Here is a 20,593-nt window from a genome sequence, read left to right on the forward strand (position 1 = left end):
GCATCTGCATATTTCCCATAAGGGATGGGGGCAGTGTTCTGGAATCACTGCGTTGAGAAACACGTGATGGTGTCTCCGCAGTGTTGGATGTTTTGGTCTCCCCGAGGCCAATCATCTGTGCCTTTATAGCCTTTTTACTAGGCACTGCTCCTAATAGCCAGATTCCTACTGCACACTGATGAGGGGCAATAACCCTGAAACAGCTGTCTGTGGATGGATACCATGCTTGGCATAGGTGGCTTTCCTTCATAGGATGCTGCCCTTCCCGTGGTTGTTCCTTCCCGGGGAAAGGCCTGGCTATTCACTGCTTGCGTCGAGAAACACGTGATGGTGTCTCCGCAGCTTCTTTACATGCATCTGCATATTTCCCATAAGGGATGGGGGCAGTGTTCTGGAATCACTGCGTTGAGAAACACGTGATGGTGTCTCCGCAGTGTTGGATGTTTTGGTCTCCCCGACGCCAATCATCTGTGCCTTTATAGCCTTTTTACTAGGCACTGCTCCTAATAGCCAGATTCCTACTCCACACTGATGAGGGGCAAAAACCCTGAAACAGCTGTCTGTGGATGGATACCATGCTTGGCATAGGTGGCTTTCCTTCATAGGATGCTGCCCTTCCCGTGGTTGTTCCTTCCCGGGGAAAGGCCTGGCTATTCACTGCTTGCGTCGAGAAACACGTGATGGTGTCTCCGCAGCTTCTTTACATGCATCTGCATATTTCCCATAAGGGATGGGGGCAGTGTTCTGGAATCACTGCGTTGAGAAGCACGTGATGGTGTCTCCGCAATGTTGGATGTTTTGGTCTCCCCGAGGCCAATCATCTGTGCCTTTATACTCTATATGGTGTTAACTTATTCTCTGAGCTAAATATACAGGAATAGCTTTTGTAACGTCAGCGAAAGGCAATGTGCTCAGTACAGAATTGAGAATAAGATTAAGTCAAAAATTAATATTTCACAGCCTCCATTTCCATTTGTTACAGATTACTCTGGCCATGGAACCCGCTGGATCCCAGGCACCTTCAGCCATGGAGCTATGTCAAGAGGTTACCTGTCTGAGGAGTCAACAGGACAAGATCAGGACATTTCTGCACAACTTGTCAACTAGCATGGATACTCTGGTTTCTTTGACTGCACCCGTTTTTGCCACCGGCATCCAGGTATCTAGCTGCAAAGCAAGTAAAGGTCCTCGCCTATCGGCTCCCACCCACTTCTGTGGCAACCCCGTTCAATGTTGGGGGTTAATTAACCAGTGCACGCTGCACTTTGAACTCCTGGGGCATATGTTTGCTTCTGATCGGGCCAAGGTGGGCTTCATCATGTCTCACCTTGATGGAGAGGCCCTTGCCTGGCTGAATCCACTGTGGGAGAGAATGGATCCTCTGGTTACTAATGTTCAGTCTTTTCTAGAGGCATTCCACAGGACCTTTGAAGAACTTGGTCGTGCTACGTCGACAGCTTCGGCTCTTCTTTGACTACGCCAGTAGGCTCTTTCTGTTGCTTAGTATAAAGTGCAGTTCCTTACCCTTTCGTCTGAATTATCCTGGAACAATGAAGGCTACCTTCTGGGAAGTCTTTTCAGGAAGAATTAAGGGTGAGCTGGCGGGACCGGACGTGCCTACAACTCTGGATGATTTAGTTTCCTGGCAGTCCGGATTGACCTACGGTTTCAAGAACGATCCAAGGAGATCAAACGTGAAAAGGTTCCTACCACCCAGTTGCTAGTACTCCAAAATCAGCGACTTCCCCGACTTCGTTCCCCTCACCTATGGTTATGGAAGTAGATCGGGTAAGCTTGGGTAACCGCCACCTGGGGACGCGTCACCTGGAGGGGAGCTGTTTCTACTGTGGCAGTTCCGAGCATTTTATCCGCATCTGTCCAAAGAAGTCGGGAAACTCCAGTGCCTAGGGTCTGTAGCAGAGGCAGCCCTATGTATGGATCATCTCTCTCCACCACTGCAAGTAACAGTCTCCATGGTCTTTGGCAAGGTAACATTTTCAGAACTCTATCACCTGGATTCAGGAGCCGCTGGGAATCTCATTCAGCAGGCGGTTGTGGATCGTTATCAGATACCAGTCCAGCGCCTTCCAGAACCGTTGCAGGTGACATCCGTGGATGGCAAACCCCTGTCCAAGTCCATTTGGTTCCAGTCTGTGCCTGTGGAACTCCGGGTATGTTTAACACATTCAGAAAGAATCCGCTTTTATATGTTGCCACGTTCGTCTCACCCCTTGCTTTTAGGTCTACCCTGGCTCCGGATGCATGAACCAGTCTTAAATTGGAAGACGGGAGGTTCTGCGCTAGGGAGACTCCTGCTTGGATCGTGTATCATCCCTGTTTGACCTTTTCTTCTTCCCGTCCAGCCCACTGCCCTGCTGGGCCTACCCCCCTCTTACTGGGCCTTCGCTGATGTCTTCTGGAAAAAGGAGGCTGAGAAATTACCTCCGCATAGGTCGTATGATTGCCCGATTGATCTGCTCCCCGGAACATCTCCTCCTCGAGGGTGAATCTATCCTCTTTCTCAAGCAGAGACCCAGTCCATGTCTTATTACATTCAGGAGAACCTGCCCAGAGGATTTATCCCGAGGTCATCCTCGCGAGCAGGAGCAGGATTCTTATTTGTGAAGAAAAAGGATGGATCTCTACAGCTCTGTATCGATTACAGGGGGCTGAACCAGATTACGGTAAAGAACAGGTATCCGTTGCTTCTTATTTCAGAGTTGTTTGATCATCTTAGGGGGTCTAAAATCTTCAACAAACTGGAACTCAGAGGGGCCTACAACCTGATTCGTATTCGTAAAGGAGACGAGTGGAAAACCGCTTTTAACACCTGGGACGGACACTACGAATACCTGGTAACACCTGGGACGGACACTACGAATACCTGGTAATGCCGTTCAGCCTAAGTAATGCACCTGAAGTTTTTCAGGAATTCGTAAATGATATTTTCAGAGATCTGCTCTATTCGTGTGTTGTTTTTTTACCTGGACGATATCCTGATCTTCTCTGCAGATTTAGCCTCCCACCGGAGACAAGTATGTCTGGTCTTAGAAAGACTTAGGGAGAACAGACTTTATGCTAAATTTGAAAAGTTTTTCTTTGAACAATCTTCTCTGCCTCTCCTTGGTTATATAGTCTTGTCCACAGGGTTAAAGATGGATCCGGAGAAGGTATCCGCCATCCTTAAGTGGCCTCGCCCATCCGGTCTGAAAAACATACAACAGTTCTTGGGGTTCGCTAACTATTACCATTTATTTATCCCACACTTTTCCACATGAGTGCCACCCATCTCGGCCTTGACCCGGAAAGGCGCAAACGCCAAGGATTGGACTCCTGAGCCAAAGGAGGCTTTTGTTTCTCTAAAACAGGCCTTCTCCTCTGCACCCGTTCTTCATTGACCGGGTTCAGATAAGCAATTATTGCTAGAGGTAGACGCTTTTAACATAGGTGCTGGAGCAGTTCTCACCCAGAAGTCGACTACCAGTCAGATGGTCACCTGTGGTTTCTTCTCGAAGGTCTTTTCTACCTCAGAAAGAAACTATTCCGTGGGAGATCGAGAATTATTGGCAATCAAGCTAGCCCTGCAAGAGTGGCGACATCTCCTTGAGGGAGCGGCCCATCAGGTTGTCATCTTCACTGATCATAAGAACCTCGCTTATCTCCAATCCGCACAAAGGCTGAATCCTCGTCAGGCCCATTGGGCCTTGTTTTTTGCCCGATTTAATTTTATTCTTCATTTTCGTCCAGCTGATAGGAACGTTAAAGCCGATGCACTCTCTCGAGTGTTCCTGTCTCCCGATTTTGAGGAAGAACCGCAACACATCATTAAACCGTCCAGGTTTGTGCCTGTAGCCGCAGTTAATCTTGCTCGACTTCCCCCGGGAAAGACTCTAGTATCTGCTTCAAATCAGAGCCTTGTCCTCCGGTGGGGTCATTCTTCCAAGTTGGCCGGCCTTGCCGGTCAGAAAAAGACTCTGCAACTGTCATGCCTGTTATGATCCAGTGACTTTGGAGCTGCATGAGAACCTTCACTGGAGATGGTGGCCACTGTACTGACCGCAATCCTGAACTTAACACCGCAACTAGAAGTAGCCGTGGAGTGTACCTAACACACCTAGACACCTCGTCACAGCCTGAGGACTAATTACCTCTAAAGGTGGAAATAGGAATACTATCTTGCCTCAGAGAAAATCCCCAAAGGATAGACAGCCCCCCACAAATATTGGCGGTGAGTCGGAGAGGAAAACACATACACAGGCAGAAAACAGAATTTAGCACAGGAGGCCACACTAGCTAAATAGGACAGAATAGGACAGAGTTCTGTGCGGTCAGTAAAAAACCCTTCAAAACATCCACAGCAGAAATAACAAAAACTTCCTACATCTAACTAATAGATGTAGCAGCGTAAATCTGCAACTCCAGTGAATCCTACAATCAGAGCAGGAATAAAACTGAAACCAGCAAACAGCAGTGCCACAGATACAAAAAAACAAACACTTATCTTTGCTGAATTTGGCAGCAGGCAGGAGAAGCCAGAAAGTGATCCATCACTTCACAAGAAACATAGACAACTGGCAAGGGCTAAAGGATCCAGCACATCTAAATAACCCAGTCCGAATTGTAATCATCAGATACACCTGGCCAGGACTGTGACTCAGAGACAACTGCATTCCCACCTACAACCACCGGAGGGAACCCAAGAGCAGAATTCACAACAGTACCCCCCCCTTGAGGAGGGGTCACCGAACCCTCACCAGGGCCCTCAGGGCGATCAGGATGAGCCAGATGAAAGGCACGGACCAAATCAGCAGCATGGACATCAGAGGCAAAAACCCAAGAATTATCCTCCTGGCCATAACCCTTCCATTTGACCAGGTACTGAAGCTTCCGCCTCGAAAAATTGGAATACAAAATCTTCTCAACAACATATTCCAACTCCCCATCAACCAACACAGGGGCCGGAGGATCAACAGAGGGAACAACGGGCTCCACATATTTCCGCAACAAAGATCTATGGAAGACATTATGAATAGCAAAAGAGGCCGGAAGCGCCAGACGAAAAGACACCGGATTAATAATCTCAGAAATCCTGTAAGAACCAATAAACCGAGGCTTAAACTTAGGAGAAAAAACCTTCATAGGAACATGACGAGAGGACAACCAGACCAGATCCCCAACCCGAAGCCGGGAACCAACACACCGACGATGATTAGCAAAACGTTGAGCCTCCTCTTGAGCCAACACCAACTTGTCCACCACATGAGCCCAAATCTGCTGCAAGCTGTCCACCACAGAATCCACACCAGGACAGTCAGAAGGCTCAACCTGCCCAGAAGAAAAACGAGGATGAAAACCAAAATTACAAAATAAAGGCGAAACCAAGGTAGCAGAACTAGCCCGATTATTAAGGGCAAACTCGGCCAATGGCAGGAAAGCCACCCAATTATCCTGATCAGCAGACACAAAGCATCTCAAATAAGTCTCCAAGATCTGATTAGTGCGCTCGGTCTGGCCATTTGTCTGAGGATGAAACGCAAAAGAAAAAGACAAATCAATGCCCAGCTTAGCACAAAAGGCCCGCCAAAACCTAGAAACAAACTGGGAACCTCTGTCGGACACAATATTCTCCGGAATACCATGCAAACGAACCACATGCTGAAAAAACAACGGAACCAAATCTGAAGAGGAAAGCAATTTAGGCAAGGGCACCAAATGAACCATCTTAGAGAACCGGTCACAAACAACCCAGATAACAGACATCTTCTGGGAGACCGGAAGATCAGAAATAAAATCCATCGAAATATGCGTCCAGGGCCTCTCAGGAATAGGCAATGGCAAAAGCAACCCACTAGCATGAGAACAACAAGGCTTAGCCCGCGCACAAGTCCCACAGGACTGCACAAAAGAACGCACATCACTTGACAATGAAGGCCACCAAAAGGACCTACCAACCAAATCTCTGGTACCAAAAATGCCAGGATGACCAGCCAACACGGAACAGTGAACCTCAGAAATCACTCTACTAGTCCACCTGTCAGGAACCAACAATTTCCCCACAGGACAGCGGTCAGGTTTATCAGCTTGAAATTCCTGAAGAACCCATCGTAAATCAGGGGAAATGGCAGAAAGGACCACCCCTTCTTTCAGAATACCGACGGGCTCCAAGACCTCAGGAGAATCAGGCAAAAAACTCCTAGAGAGGGCATCAGCCTTAATATTTTTAGAACCCGGAAGGTACAAGACCACGAAATCAAAACGGGAAAAAAACAAGGACCATCGAGCCTGTCTAGGATTCAGCCGTCTAGCAGACTCGAGGTAAATCAAATTCTTATGATCGGTCAAGACCACAATACGGTGCTTAGCTCCTTCAAGCCAATATCGCCACTCCTCAAACGCCCACTTCATAGCCAACAACTCCCGATTGCCAACATCATAATTGCGTTCAGCAGGCGAAAATTTACGGGAAAAGAAGGCACACGGTTTCATTAAGGAACCAACAGGATCCCTCTGAGACAAAACGGCCCCTGCCCCAATCTCAGAAGTGTCAACCTCAACCTGAAACGGAAGAGAAACATCCGGTTGGCGCAACACAGGAGCAGAAGTAAATTGACGTTTAAGCTCCTGAAAGGCAGAGACAGCCGCAGAGGACCAACTAGCCACATCAGCACCTTTCTTCGTCAAATCTGTCAAGGGTTTAACCACGCTAGAAAAATTAGCAATGAAACGGCGATTAAAAATTTGCAAAACCCAAAAATTTCTGAAGGCTCTTCATGGATGTGGGCTGAATCCAACATGAATAGCCTGAACCTTAACCGGATCCATCTCTATAGACAAGGGAGAAAAAATGAAGCCCAAAAAAGAGACTTTCTGCACCCCAAAGAGACACTTAGACCCCTTCACAAACAGGGCATTGTCACGAAGGATCTGAAATACCATCCTGACCTGTTGCACATGAGACTCCCAGTCATCGGAAAAAATCAAAATATCGTCCAAATATACAATCAAGAATTTATCAAGATAAGACCGAAAAATATCATGCATAAAGGACTGAAAAACAGATGGAGCATTAGAGAGTCCGAATGGCATCACAAGGTATTCAAAATGGCCTTTGGGCGTGTTAAACGCAGTTTTCCATTCATCACCCTGCTTAATATGAACAAGATTATATGCCCCTCGAAGGTCAATCTTAGTAAACCAACTAGCTCCCTTAATCCTAGCAAACAAATCGGAAAGCAAAGGTAAAGGGTATTGAAACTTGACCGTGATTTTATTCAAGAGGCGATAATCTATACAGGGTCTCAAGGAACCATCTTTTTTAGCAACAAAAAAGAACCCCGCTCCCAACGGTGAAGAAGATGGTCGAATATGCCCTTTCTCCAAAGACTCTTTAATATAGCTCCGCATGGCGGTATGTTCAGGCACAGATAGGTTGAAAAGTCGACCCTTAGGAAACTTACAGCCTGGAATCAAGTCAATAGCACAATCACAATCCCTGTGCGGTGGAAGAAAACTGGACTTGGGCTCATCGAATACATCCTGAAAATCAGACAAAAACTCTGGAATCTCAGAAGGTGAAGAAGAGGAGATTGACATCAAAGGAACATCATTATGAACCCCCTGACAACCCCAACTAGTCACAGACATGGATTTCCAGTCCAACACAGGATTATCTACCTGCAACCACGGAAAACCCAGTACGACAACATCATGCAAGTTATGCAACACCAGAAATCGACAATCTTCCTGATGGGCTGGCGCCATGCGCATGGTTGCCTGTGTCCAAAACTGGGGCTTATTTTTAGCCAAGGGTGTAGCATCAATGCCCCTTAAAGGAATAGGGTTCTGCAAATGCTGCAAGGGAAAACCACAACACTTGGCAAATTCTAAATCCATTAAATTCAAGGCGGCGCCTGAATCCACAAACGCCATGACAGAAAATGATGACAAGGAGCAGATCAAGGACACAGATAATAAAAATTTAGGTTGTACAGTACTGATGGTAATTGAACTGGCGATCCTCTTAGTCCGCTTAGGGCAGACAGAAAAGACATGAGAAGCATCGCTACAATAATAACACAACTTATTTTGACGTCTGAAACCTTGTCGTTCCATTCTAGACAGAAATCTATCACATTGCATAGGCTCAGGAATTTGCTCTGAAGATAACGCCACAGCGCGCACAGTTCTGCGCTCCCGCAGGCGTCGGTCAATCTGAATGGCCAGAGACATAGATTCACTCAGACCGGAAGGCGTGGGAAACCCCACCATAACATCTTTAAAGCGTCATTATTCCATTTAGTCAACATCGACCATTTTCTGAATTTCTGACAATACAATTCTGCCGCCTCTTGACCCTGAGACAGGGCCAACAAGGTCTAATCAGCTTGATCCACAGAATTAGGCTCATCATACAATAATCATGAAGCCTGAAAAAAGGAATCAATATTAAGCAAAGCCGGATTTCCAGATTCCAGAGAAAACGCCCACTCCTGCGGGTCGCCACGCAGCAGTGAAATAACGATTTTTACCTGCTGACTGGAATCACCAGAGGATCGAGGTCTCACGGCAAAAAAAAGTTTACAGTTGTTTTTGAAACTCAAAAATTTAGACCTGTCACTAGAAAATAAATCAGGAGTAGGAATCTTTGGTTCTAAAGCAGGAGTCTGAAAAATATACTCAGAAATACCTTGCACCTTAGCAGCAATCTGGTCTACAGGAGAAGCCAAATCCTGAACATTCATGCTTGCACCAGGCTCCTCAGTCACCCAGATATTAAGAGGGAGGAGAACACAAAATAGACTGGAGAAAAAAAAATGACTGAAGAGCTTCCTTCCCTTCTTCTGAGATGCATTTAACTCATTGTTGGCCAGTTGTACTGTTATGATCCGGTGACTTTGGAGCTGCATGAGAACTTTCACTGGAGATGGTGGCCACTGTACTGACCGCAATCCTGAACTTAACACTGCAACTAGAAGTAGCCGTGGAGTGTACCTAACACACCTAGACACCTCGTCACAGCCGGAGGACTAATTACCCCTAAAGATGGAAAGAGGAATACTATCTTGCCTCAGAGAAAATCCCCAAAGGATAGACAGCCCCCCACAAATATTGGCGGTGAGTCGGAGAGGAAAAAACATACACAGGCAGAAAACAGAATTTAGCACAGGAGGCCACACTAGCTAAATAGGACAGAATAGGACAGAGTTCTGTGCAGTCAGTAAAAAACCCTTCAAAACATCCACAGCAGAAATAACAAAAACTTCCTGCATCTAACTAATAGATGTAGGAGCGTAAATCTGCAACTCCAGTGAATCCAACAATCAGAGCTGGAATAAAACTGAAACCAGCACACAGCAGTGCCACAGATGCAAAAAACCAAACACTTATCTTTGCTGAATTTGGCAGCAGGCAGGAGAAGCCAGAAAGTGATCCATCACTTCACAAGAAACATAGACAACTGGCAAGGGCTAAAGGATCCAGCACATCTAAATAACCCAGTCCGAATTGTAATCATCAGATACACCTGGCCGGGACTGTGACTCAGAGACAACTGCATTTCCACCTACAACCAACGGAGGGAACCCAAGAGCAGAATTCACAACACATGCCCACAGCTGCAGGCCCAGTCTCCGCTGTGAAGGGAGACTAGCGCCTTTCATGCGATTAGCTGCTCCTCTCTCTGACGATTAGCTGCTCCTCTCTCTGCTAAGAATCTGCATCATCTTGGCAGGTCTCCTGGAATTGCTCTTAGGAGGCGTGCCCCGCTTCCTGAACATACTTAAAACAGCAGAGCACCTGTTCTCTATTAGGGCTCTCTGTGCTATGATGCTCTGTGCATAAAAGGCATCCTCCCCTTATGGGAGGTGCCTGGGCAATATGTTCATTCTGTTGTTCGTGGCCTTCTGCTCAGGCCACATTCTGCTGTGCTCTGCAAACTGAAGTTTATTACTTTTGTTTTTCTAATTCATCTTTCTCATCAGAATCCTCCGCTGGCAGTTCCCTATTCTGGATCCTTATGGACTCTCCGGTTTCCACTCCAGGCTGACTAAGCTGCTCCTCACGGAACCATCTAGATATCGCTGCTGGCTGGATCATCCTTTCCGGGACTGCACAGAGCTTCCAGGATTCTCTCCACTGACAGAGCCTGAATTCCATCGTCTTGTTAATACGGACTGTACGGGTCCTCCCTCTGCTCCGGGTACTGCTGCATTTAGGCCATCTGGTGTTGTGACAGGGGAATCCCTGTATATGGGTACACCTTGCTCGGTGCTCCACTACGTGGTTCAGTGTTGTGGTCCAGAGGGTTCTTCCCTCAGGCACCTCTTTCTGTTTGTTACAGCTTGCTTTTAATAAATACCTTTGCTTTTTGGAAACTCATTCTCCTGTTTCTTGTGTACCGGGTATACAGCTACCACTGCTCCATCAGTGGTCTAGTGAGTCCACTATACTTCCCCACGCCCTGTGGGCATAACTGTCCAGACCATGGACTCCGCTGTTTCCTGATACTCAGTCCAGAGAGAGATGGCTACTAGGGGTGAGCGACCTTGACTTTTTTAGAGTCGAGTCGGGTTTCGCAAAACCCGACTATCTCAATAGTCGGGTCGAGTGAAATCGGCCGATTATGACGTAAAGTCGGGATCGACCGAAACACGAAACCCAATGCAAGTCAATGGGGCAGCATAGTCGGCAGTGAGTGGGGGCCAGGAAAACACCTAGAGTGTCCATTTTAATGCCAAAACCATGCATTCTTCTTAATGAAGCTTGTCAATCTTAATTTCCCTTATAATAATAGTTAAGGTAAGGTAAGTATTTAAACTTTGTAAGTGCTGTGATCCTGAGCAAGCAGGGGGAGCCCACTCGTTGGCATTGGCACTGGCACAGGGCCCCTCAAAGTACGGCGGTGTGTTTGCACGGCGGGGGCGCCTCCCACCGGCAGCGACACTTTTGCGTACTATGAGGGGCCCTGTGCCAGTGACGTCGCCAACGAGTATTCCTCCCCCCACCTGATGAAGGAACCTGCACTTTCATCTGCACCTTCCTCTTTGTCCCCGTGTAAGGTGGTATGGTATGCGGGAAGAGGAACCTGACTTTCAGCAGGGTCACAATCTTGCTGTGTAGCGTGCACGGGGAATGTTGCGTTATGGGTCAATGTACCAGCAGACTCATCTATCACTGGCTGGGCAATGGGCAGGATGAGGAGGAAACACAGATATAGGCCCAAAGAATAAAGTGGTTTAAATGCAGTTCAAAATTGGTAAGAGGACTAACCAGGGGGCATTGCTTTGTTCAGTGGAGGACAACTGTAATGAGAGGCTGACACAGAGAGTAGGCCCAAATCAGTAATTAGTCTAAATGCAGTTCGAAATTGGCAACAGTAGTAAACAGGCGGCACAGCTTTGTTCAGTGGAGGAAAACGGCAAGGAGCGGCAGACAACAATAGTAGGCCCCAACCCAACTAGTAGGCCAAATGCAGTCTAACATTAACAACTACTTAACGAGAGCCTGAAAATTGAATTTCAGAACAGGAAACCAGGAGAACAGCAAGGAGCGGCAGACACTGTTAGTAGGCCCCAACCCAACTAGTAGGCCAAATGCAGTTGTTCCATTTAACAACTATTTAACAAGAGCCTGAAGATAGAAGCTCAGGAAAGGCAACCTGGAGAACACCTTGGAGTGGCAGACATTGGTAGTAGGCCCCAACCCAAGTACTAGCCCCACTGCAGTTAGATTTAAAAAAACTACTAAACGAGAGCTTGAAGATCAAAGCTCAGAAAAGGCAACCCAGAGAACACCTTGGAGCGGCAGACACTGGTAGTAGGCTTTAAACCCAAAATTTTGGTCAATGGAGTTTATAAAATGTTCCAGGGGTACACAGGCAGCTGTCATGATCCCAATGGCAGGGGATCACAAAAGGACAAGCACAAAAAACAAAACGAGCTCTAGGGTGATGGAAACTGAGCTGACCGCGATCCTGAACCTAGACACACAACTAGCAGTAGCCGGGGAACGTGCCTACGATGATTCCTAGACGTCTCGCGCCAGCCGAAGGACTAACTTCCCCTATTAGAAGAAACACAGACCTCTCTTGCCTCCAGAGAAACACCCCACAGAAATAGCAGCCCCCCACATGTAATGACGGTGAAATGAGAGGAAAGCACATACGTAGTTATGAAAACAGATTCAGCAAAATGAGGCCCGCTAAAGCTAGATAGCAGAGGATACAAAAGTGAACTGCGCGGTCAGCGAAAAACCCTACAAAAAAACATCCTGAAATTACTTGAACTCATGTGCCAACTCATGGAACATGAGGAGTAATATCAGCCCACTAGAGCAACCAGCAACAAGGAATCACATATCTGCAAGCTGGACTAAGACAAAAATTAAGCAAAACGTGGAACAGGAAAATCAAAAACTTAGCTAGTCCTGAAGATTACAGAAGCGGGAAGCAGAGGTAACAAGACACACTGATTACATTGATAGCCGGCGAGGAAATGACAAGAAAGCCAGGTTAAATAGGAAACTCCCATATGCTGATAGAACAGGTGGACACCAGAGACCGCAGAGAACACAAGTCACCCAGTACCATCTGTAACCACCAGAGGGAGCCCAAAAACAGAATCCACAACAGTACCCCCCCCTTGAGGAGGGGTCACCGAACCCTCACGAGAACCACCAGGGCGACCAGAATGAGCCCTATGAAATGCACGGACCAAATCAGCAGCATGAACATCAGAGGCAACCACCCAAGAATTATCCTCCTGACCATAACCCTTCCACTTGACCAAATATTGGAGTTTCCGTCTGGAAACACGAGAATCCAAGATCTTCTCCACAACATACTCCAATTCTCCCTCCACCAGCACCGGAGCAGGAGGCTCAAGCGAAGGAACAACAGGTACCTCATACTTCCGCAACAACGACCGATGGAACACATTATGAATAGCAAACGATGCCGGGAGATCCAAACAAAACGACACAGGGTTAAGAATTTCCAAGATCCTATAGAGACCGATGAACCGAGGCTTGAACTTAGGAGAAGAGACCTTCATAGGAACAAAACGAGAAGACAACCACACCAAGTCCCCAACACGAAGTCGAGGACCCACGCGGCGACGGTGATTAGCAAACTGCTGAGCCCTCTCCTGGGACAACTTCAAATTGTCCACCACATGACTCCAAATCTGATGCAACCTATCCACCACCATGTCCACTCCAGGACAATCAGAAGGCTCCACCTGACCAGAGGAAAAACGAGGATGAAACCCCGAATTACAAAAGAAAGGAGAAACCAAGGTAGCAGAACTAGCCCGATTATTAAGGGCAAATTCGGCAAGCGGCAAAAAGGTAACCCAGTCATCTTGATCAGCAGAAACAAAACACCTTATATAAGTTTCCAAGGTCTGATTAGTTCGTTCCGTCTGGCCATTCGTCTGAGGATGGAATGCAGACGAAAAGGACAAATCAATGCCCATCTTAGCACAGAACGTCCGCCAAAATCTAGACACAAACTGGGATCCCCTGTCAGAAACGATGTTCTCCGGAATCCCATGCAAACGAACCACGTTCTGAAAAAACAGAGGGACCAACTCAGAGGAGGAAGGTAACTTAGGCAAGGGTACCAGATGAACCATCTTAGAAAAGCGGTCACACACAACCCAGATGACGGACATTTTTTGAGAGACAGGGAGATCCGAAATAAAGTCCATGGAAATGTGCGTCCAAGGCCTCTTCGGGATAGGCAAAGGTGACAACAATCCACTGGCCCGAGAACAGCAAGGCTTAGCCCGAGCGCAAACTTCACAAGACTGCACAAAAGAACGCACATCCCTCGACAAGGAAGGCCACCAAAAAGACCTGGCCACCAAGTCTCTAGTACCAAATATTCCAGGATGACCTGCCAACGCAGAAGAATGGACCTCGGAGATGACTCTACTGGTCCAATTATCCGGAACAGACAGTCTTTCAGGCGGACAACGATCAGGTTTATCCGCCTGAAACTCCTGCAAAGCACGTCGCAAGTCTGGGGAGACAGCCGACAAAATCACCCCATCCCTAAGGATACCAGTGGGCTCAGAATTTCCAGGGGAGTCAGGCACAAAACTCCTAGAAAGAGCATCCGCCTTCACATTCTTTGAACCTGGCAGGTATGAAACCACAAAATCGAAACGGGAGAAAAACAGTGACCAACGAGCCTGTCTAGGATTCAGACGCTTGGCAGACTCATGTTAAATCAGATTTTTGTGATCAGTCAAGACCACCACACGATGTCTAGCACCCTCAAGCCAATGACGCCACCCCTCAAATGCCCACTTCATGGCCAAAAGCTCCCGATTACCAACATCATAATTCCGCTCAGTGGGCGAAAACTTTCTAGAAAAGAACGCACATGGCTTCATCACTGAGCAATCGGAGCTTCTCTGTGACAAAACCGCCCCCGCTCCAATCTCGGAAGCATCAACCTCAACCTGAAAAGGAAGCGAAACATCTGGCTGACGCAACACAGGAGCAGAAGAAAACCGGCGCTTAAGTTCCTGAAAGGCCTCCACAGCCGCAGGAGACCAATCAGCAACATCAGCACCCTTCTTAGTCAAATCCGTCAAAGGCTTAACAACACTAGAAAAATTAGTTATGAAACGACGATAAAAATTAGCAAAGCCCAAGAACTTCTGTAGACTCTTAAGAGATGTAGGCTGCGTCCAGTCACAAATAGCCTGAACCTTGACGGGATCCATCTCAATAGTAGAAGGGGAAAAAATATACCCCAAAAAAGAAATCTTCTGGACTCCAAAGAGACACTTTGAACCTTTTACAAACAAAGAATTGGCCCGCAGGACCTGAAACACCTTCCTGACCTGCTGAACATGGGACTCCCAGTCATCAGAAAAAAACAAAACATATCCAAATACACAATCATAAATTTATCCAGATATTCACGGAAAATATCGTGCATAAAGGACTGGAACACAGAAGGAGCATTAGAAAGTCCAAAAGGCATCACCAAATACTCAAAATGGCCCTCAGGCGTATTAAATGCGGTTTTCCACTCATCACCCTGCTTTATCCGCACAAGATTATACGCACCCCGAAGATCAATCTTAGTGAACCATTTAGCCCCCTTAATGCGAGCGAACAAATCAGTCAACAATGGCAAAGGATACTGATATTTGACTGTAATCTTATTCAAAAGACGGTAATCTATACAAGGCCTCAAGGAACCATCTTTTTTGGCCACGAAAAAAAAACCTGCTCCCAAAGGGGACGAAGATGGCCGGCTATACTGTCATGATCCCAATGGCAGGGGATCACAAAAGGACAAGCACAAAAAACAAAACGAGCTCTAGGGTGATGGAAACTGAGCTGACCGCGATCCTGAACCTAGACACACAACTAGCAGTAGCCGGGGAACGTGCCTACGATGATTCCTAGACGTCTCACGCCAGCCGAAGGACTAACTTCCCCTATTAGAAGAAACACAGACCTCTCTTGCCTCCAGAGAAACACCCCACAGAAATAGCAGCCCCCCACATGTAATGACGGTGAAATGAGAGGAAAGCACATACGTAGTTATGAAAACAGATTCAGCAAAATGAGGCCCGCTAAAGCTAGATAGCAGAGGATACAAAAGTGAACTGCGCGGTCAGCGAAAAACCCTACAAAAAAACATCCTGAAATTACTTGAACTCATGTGCCAACTCATGGAACATGAGGAGTAATATCAGCCCACTAGAGCAACCAGCAACAAGGAATCACATATCTGCAAGCTGGACTAAGACAAAAATTAAGCAAAACGTGGAACAGGAAAATCAAAAACTTAGCTAGTCCTGAAGATTACAGAAGCGGGAAGCAGAGGTAACAAGACACACTGATTACATTGATAGCCGGCGAGGAAATGACAAGAAAGCCAGGTTAAATAGGAAACTCCCATATGCTGATAGAACAGGTGGACACCAGAGACCGCAGAGAACACAAGTCACCCAGTACCATCTGTAACCACCAGAGGGAGCCCAAAAACAGAATCCACAACAGGCAGCATTGGTGTGGTAAGCGGAGGACATTTCTATTTGGGACTGCAGACAGACTTAGTAGGCTGTCCCCTGTGGACCATGCATCCACAACATTAACCCCTTTACCCCCAAGGGTGGTTTGCACGTTAATGACCGGGCCAATTTTTACAATTCTGACCACTGTCCCTTTATGAGGTTATAACTCTGGAACGCTTCAATGGATCCTGGTGATTCTGACATTGTTTTCTCATGACATATTGTACTTCATGACAATGGTAAAAATTATTTGATAGTACCTGCGTTTATTTGTGAAAAAAACGGAAATTTGGCGAAAATTATGAAAATTTTGCAATTTTCCAACTTTGAATTTTTATGCAATTAAATCACAGAGATATGTCACACAAAATACTTAATAAGTAACATTTCCCACATGTCTACTTTACATCAGCACAATTTTGGAACCAAAATTTTTTTTTGTTAGGGAGTTATAAGGGTTAAAAGTTGACCAGCAATTTCTCATTTCTACAACACCATTTTATTTTAGGGACCACATCTCATTTGAAGTCATTTTGAGGGGTCTATATGATAGAAAATACCCAAGTGTGACACCATTCTAAAAACTACACCCCTCAAGGTGCTCAAAACCATATTCAAGAAGTTTATTAACCCTTCTGGTGCTTCACAGGAATTTTTTGAATGTTTAAATAAAAATGAACATTTAACTTTTTTTCACAAAAAATTTAATTCAGCTCCAATTTGTTTTATTTTACCAAGGGTAACAGGAGAAAATGGACCCCAAACATTGTTGTACAATTTGTCCTGATTATGCCAATACCCCACATGTGGGGGTAAACCACTGTTTGGGCGCATGGCAGAGCTCGGAAGCGAAGGAGTGCCATTTGACTTTTCAATGCAAAATTGACTGGAATTGAGATGGGACGCCATGTTTCGTTTGGAGAGCCCCTGATGTGGCTAAACATTGAAACCCCCCAGAAGTGACACCATTTTGGAAAGTAGACCCCCTAAGGAGCTTATCTAGAGGTGTGGTGAGCACTTTGACCCAACAAGTGCTTCACAGAAGTTTATAATGTAGAACCGTAAAAATAAAAAATCATATTTTTTCACAAAAATTATCTTTTCGCCCCCAATTTTTTATTTTCCCAAGGGTAAGAGAAGAAATTGGACCCCAAAAGTTGTTGTACAATTTGTCCTGAGTACGCTGATAGCCCATATGTGGGGGTAAACCACTGTTTGGGCGGATGGGAGAGCTCGGAAGGGAAGGAGCGCCGTTTGACTTTTCAATGCAAAATTGACAGGAATTGAGATGGGACGTCATGTTGCGTTTGAAGAGCCACTGATGTGCCTAAACATTGAAACCCCCACAAGTGACACCATTTTGGAAAGTAGACCCCCTAAGGAACTTATCTAGAGGTGTGGTGAGCACTTTGACCCACCAAGTGCTTCACAGAAGTTTATAATGTAGAACCGTAAAAATAAAAAATCATATTTTTTCACAAAAATTATTTTTTGCCCCCAATTTTTTATTTTCCCAAGGGTAAGAGAAGAAATTGGACCCCAAAAGTTGTTGTACAATTTGTCCTGAGTACGCTGATAGCCCATATGTGGGGGTAAACCACTGTTTGGGCGGATGGGAGAGCTCAGAAGGGAAGGAGCGCCGTTTGACTTTTCAATGCAAAATTGACAGGAATTGAGATGGGACGTCATGTTGCGTTTGAAGAGCCACTGATGTGCCTAAACATTGAAACCCCCCACAAGTGACACCATTTTGGAAAGTAGACCCCCTAAGGAACTTATCTAGAGGTGTGGTGAGCACTTTGACCCACCAAGTGCTTCACAGAAGTTTATAATGCAGAGCCGTAAAAATAAAACAAAATTTTTTTCCCACAAAAATTATTTTTTTAGCCCCCAGTTTTGTATTTTCCTGAGGGTAACAGGAGAAATTGGACCCCAAAATTTGTTGCCCAATTTGTCCTGAGTGTGATGATACACCATATGTGGGGGGAACCACTGTTTGGGCACATGGGAGGGCTCAGAAGGGAAGGAGTGCCATTTGAATGCAGACTTAGATGGAATGGTCTGCAGGTGTCACATTGCGTTTGCAGAGCCCCTAATGTACCTAAACAGTAGAAACCCCCCACAAGTGACACCATTTTGGAAAGTAGACCCCCTTAGGAACTTATCTAGATGTGTGCTGAGCGCTTTGACCCACCAAGGGCTTCACAGAAGTTTATAATGGAGAGCCGTAAAAATAAAACAAAAATTTTTTCCCACAAAAATTATATTTTAGCCCCCAGTTTTGTATTTTCCCGAGGGTAACAGGAGAAATTCGACCCCACAATTTGTTGTCCAATTTGTCCTGAGTGCGCTGATACCCCATATGTGGGGGGGAACCACTGTTTGGGCGCATGGGAGGGCTCGGAAGGGAAGGAGCTCCATTTGGAATGAGGACTTAGATGGAATGGTCTGCAGGTGTCACATTGCATTTGCAGAGCCCCTAATGTACCTAAACAGTAGAAACCTCCCACAAGTGACACCATTTTGGAAACTAGACCCCCTAAGGAACTCATCTAGATGTGTTGTGATAGCTTTGAACCCCCAAGTGTTTCACTACAGTTTGTAACGCAGAGCCGTGAAAATTAAAAAAAAAAATCTTTCCCCCCAAAATTATTTTTTAGCCCCCAGTTTTGTATTTTCCCGAGGGTAAGAGGAGAAATTCGACCCCAAAAGTTGTTGTCCAATTTGTCCTGAGTACGCTGATACCCCGTATGTTGGGGGAAACCACCGTTTGAGCGCATGGCAGAGCTCGGAAGGGAAGGAGCGCCATTTGGAATGCAGACTTAGATGGAATGGTCTGCAGACGTCACATTGCGTTTGCAGAACCCCTAATGTACCTAAACAGTAGAAACCCCCCACAAGTGACCCCATATTGGAAACTAGACCCCCCAGGGAACTAATCTAGATGTGTTGTGAGAACTTTGAACCCCCAAGTGTTTCACTACAGTTTATAACGCAGAGCCGTGAAAATAAAAAATCCTTTTTTTTCCCACAAAAAATATGTTTTAGCCCCGAGTTTTGTATTTTCCCAAGGGTAGCAGGAGAAATTGGACCCCAAAAGTTGTTGTCCTATTTGTCCTGAGTACGCTGATACCCCATATGTTGGGGTAAACCCCTGTTTGGGCACACGGGAGAGCTCGGAAGGGAAGAAGCACTGTTTTACTTTTTCAACGCAGAATTGGCTGGAATTGAGATCGGACTCCATGTCGCGTTTGGAGAGCCCCTGATGTGCCTAAACAGTGGAAACCCCCCAATTATAACTGAAACCCTAATCCAAACACATCCCTATCCCTAATCCCAACAGTAACCCTAACCACACCTCTAACCCTGACACACCCCTAACCCTAATCCCAACCCTATTCCCAACCGTAAATGTAATCTAAACCCTAACTGTAACTTTAGCCCCAACCCAAACTGTAGCCCTAGCCCTAACCCTAGCCCTAACCCTAATCCTAACCCTAGCCCTAACCCTAGCCCTAACCCTATCCCTAGCCCTAGCCCTAGCCCTAACCCTAGCCCTAACCCTAGCCCTAACCCTAGCCCTAACCCTAGCCCTAACCCTAACCCTAGCCCTAACCCTAGCCCTAACCCTAACCCTAGCCCTAACCCTAGCCCTAACCCTAGCCCTAACCCTAGCCCTAGCCCTAGCCCTAACCCTAGCCCTAACCCTAGCCCTAATGGGAAAATGGAAATAAATACATTTTTTTAATTTTTCCCTAACTAAGGGGGTGATGAAGGGGGGTTTGATTTACTTTTATAGCGGGTTTTTTAGCGGATTTTTATGATTGGCAGCCGTCACACACTGAAAGACGCTTTTTATTGCAAAAAATATTTTTTGCGTTACCACATTTTGAGAGCTATAATTTTTCTATATTTTGGTCCACAGAGTCATGTGAGGTCTTGTTTTTTGCGGGACGAGTTGATGTTTTTATTGGTAACATTTTCGGGCACGTGACATTTTTTGATCGCTTTTTATTCCGATTTTTGTGAGGCAGAATGACCAAAAACCAGCTATTCATGAATTTCTTTTGGGGGAGGCGTTTATACTGTTCCGCGTTTGGTAAAATTGATGAAGCAGTTTTATTCTTCGGGTCAGTACAATTACAGCGACACCTCATTTATATCATTTTTTTATGTTTTGGCGCTTTTATACGATAAAAACTATTTTATAGAAAAAATAATTATTTTTGCATCGCTTTATTCTCAGGACTATAACTTTTTTACTTTTTTGCTGATGATGCTGTATGGCGGCTAGTTTTTTGCGGGACAATATGACGCTTTCAGCGGTACCATGGTTAGTTATATCTGTCTTTTTGATCGCGTGTTATTCCACTTTTTGTTCGGCGGTATGATAATAAAGCGTTGTTTTTTGCCTCGTTTTTTTTTTTTTTTTTCTTACGGTGTTTACTGAAGGGGTTAACTAGTGGGCCAGTTTTATAGGTTGGGCCGTTACGGACGCGGCGATACTAAATATGTGTACTTTTATTGTTTTTTTTTTTTATTTAGATAAAGAA

General features: G+C 45.9%; 1 long non-coding RNA gene across 2 annotated transcripts in view; it reads left to right on the forward strand.

The window, feature by feature from the left end:
- LOC138647831 (uncharacterized) overlaps nucleotides 1–10,352 on the forward strand; it is a 269,076-nt gene extending 258,724 nt beyond the window's left edge. Inside the window, exons 5-6 of one of the 2 annotated variants that reach the window (XR_011315047.1) lie at nucleotides 983–2,171; nucleotides 9,981–10,352. This is a non-coding gene — a long non-coding RNA (uncharacterized lncRNA). The remainder of the gene's footprint in view (nucleotides 1–982; nucleotides 2,172–9,980) is intronic. The other variant, XR_011315048.1, reaches the window with a different exon arrangement.
- The last annotated feature ends 10,241 nt before the right edge of the window (nucleotides 10,353–20,593 follow it).

This window comes from Ranitomeya imitator, chromosome 8 (assembly GCF_032444005.1).
Source record: "Ranitomeya imitator isolate aRanImi1 chromosome 8, aRanImi1.pri, whole genome shotgun sequence".
NCBI lineage: Eukaryota > Metazoa > Chordata > Amphibia > Anura > Dendrobatidae > Ranitomeya > Ranitomeya imitator.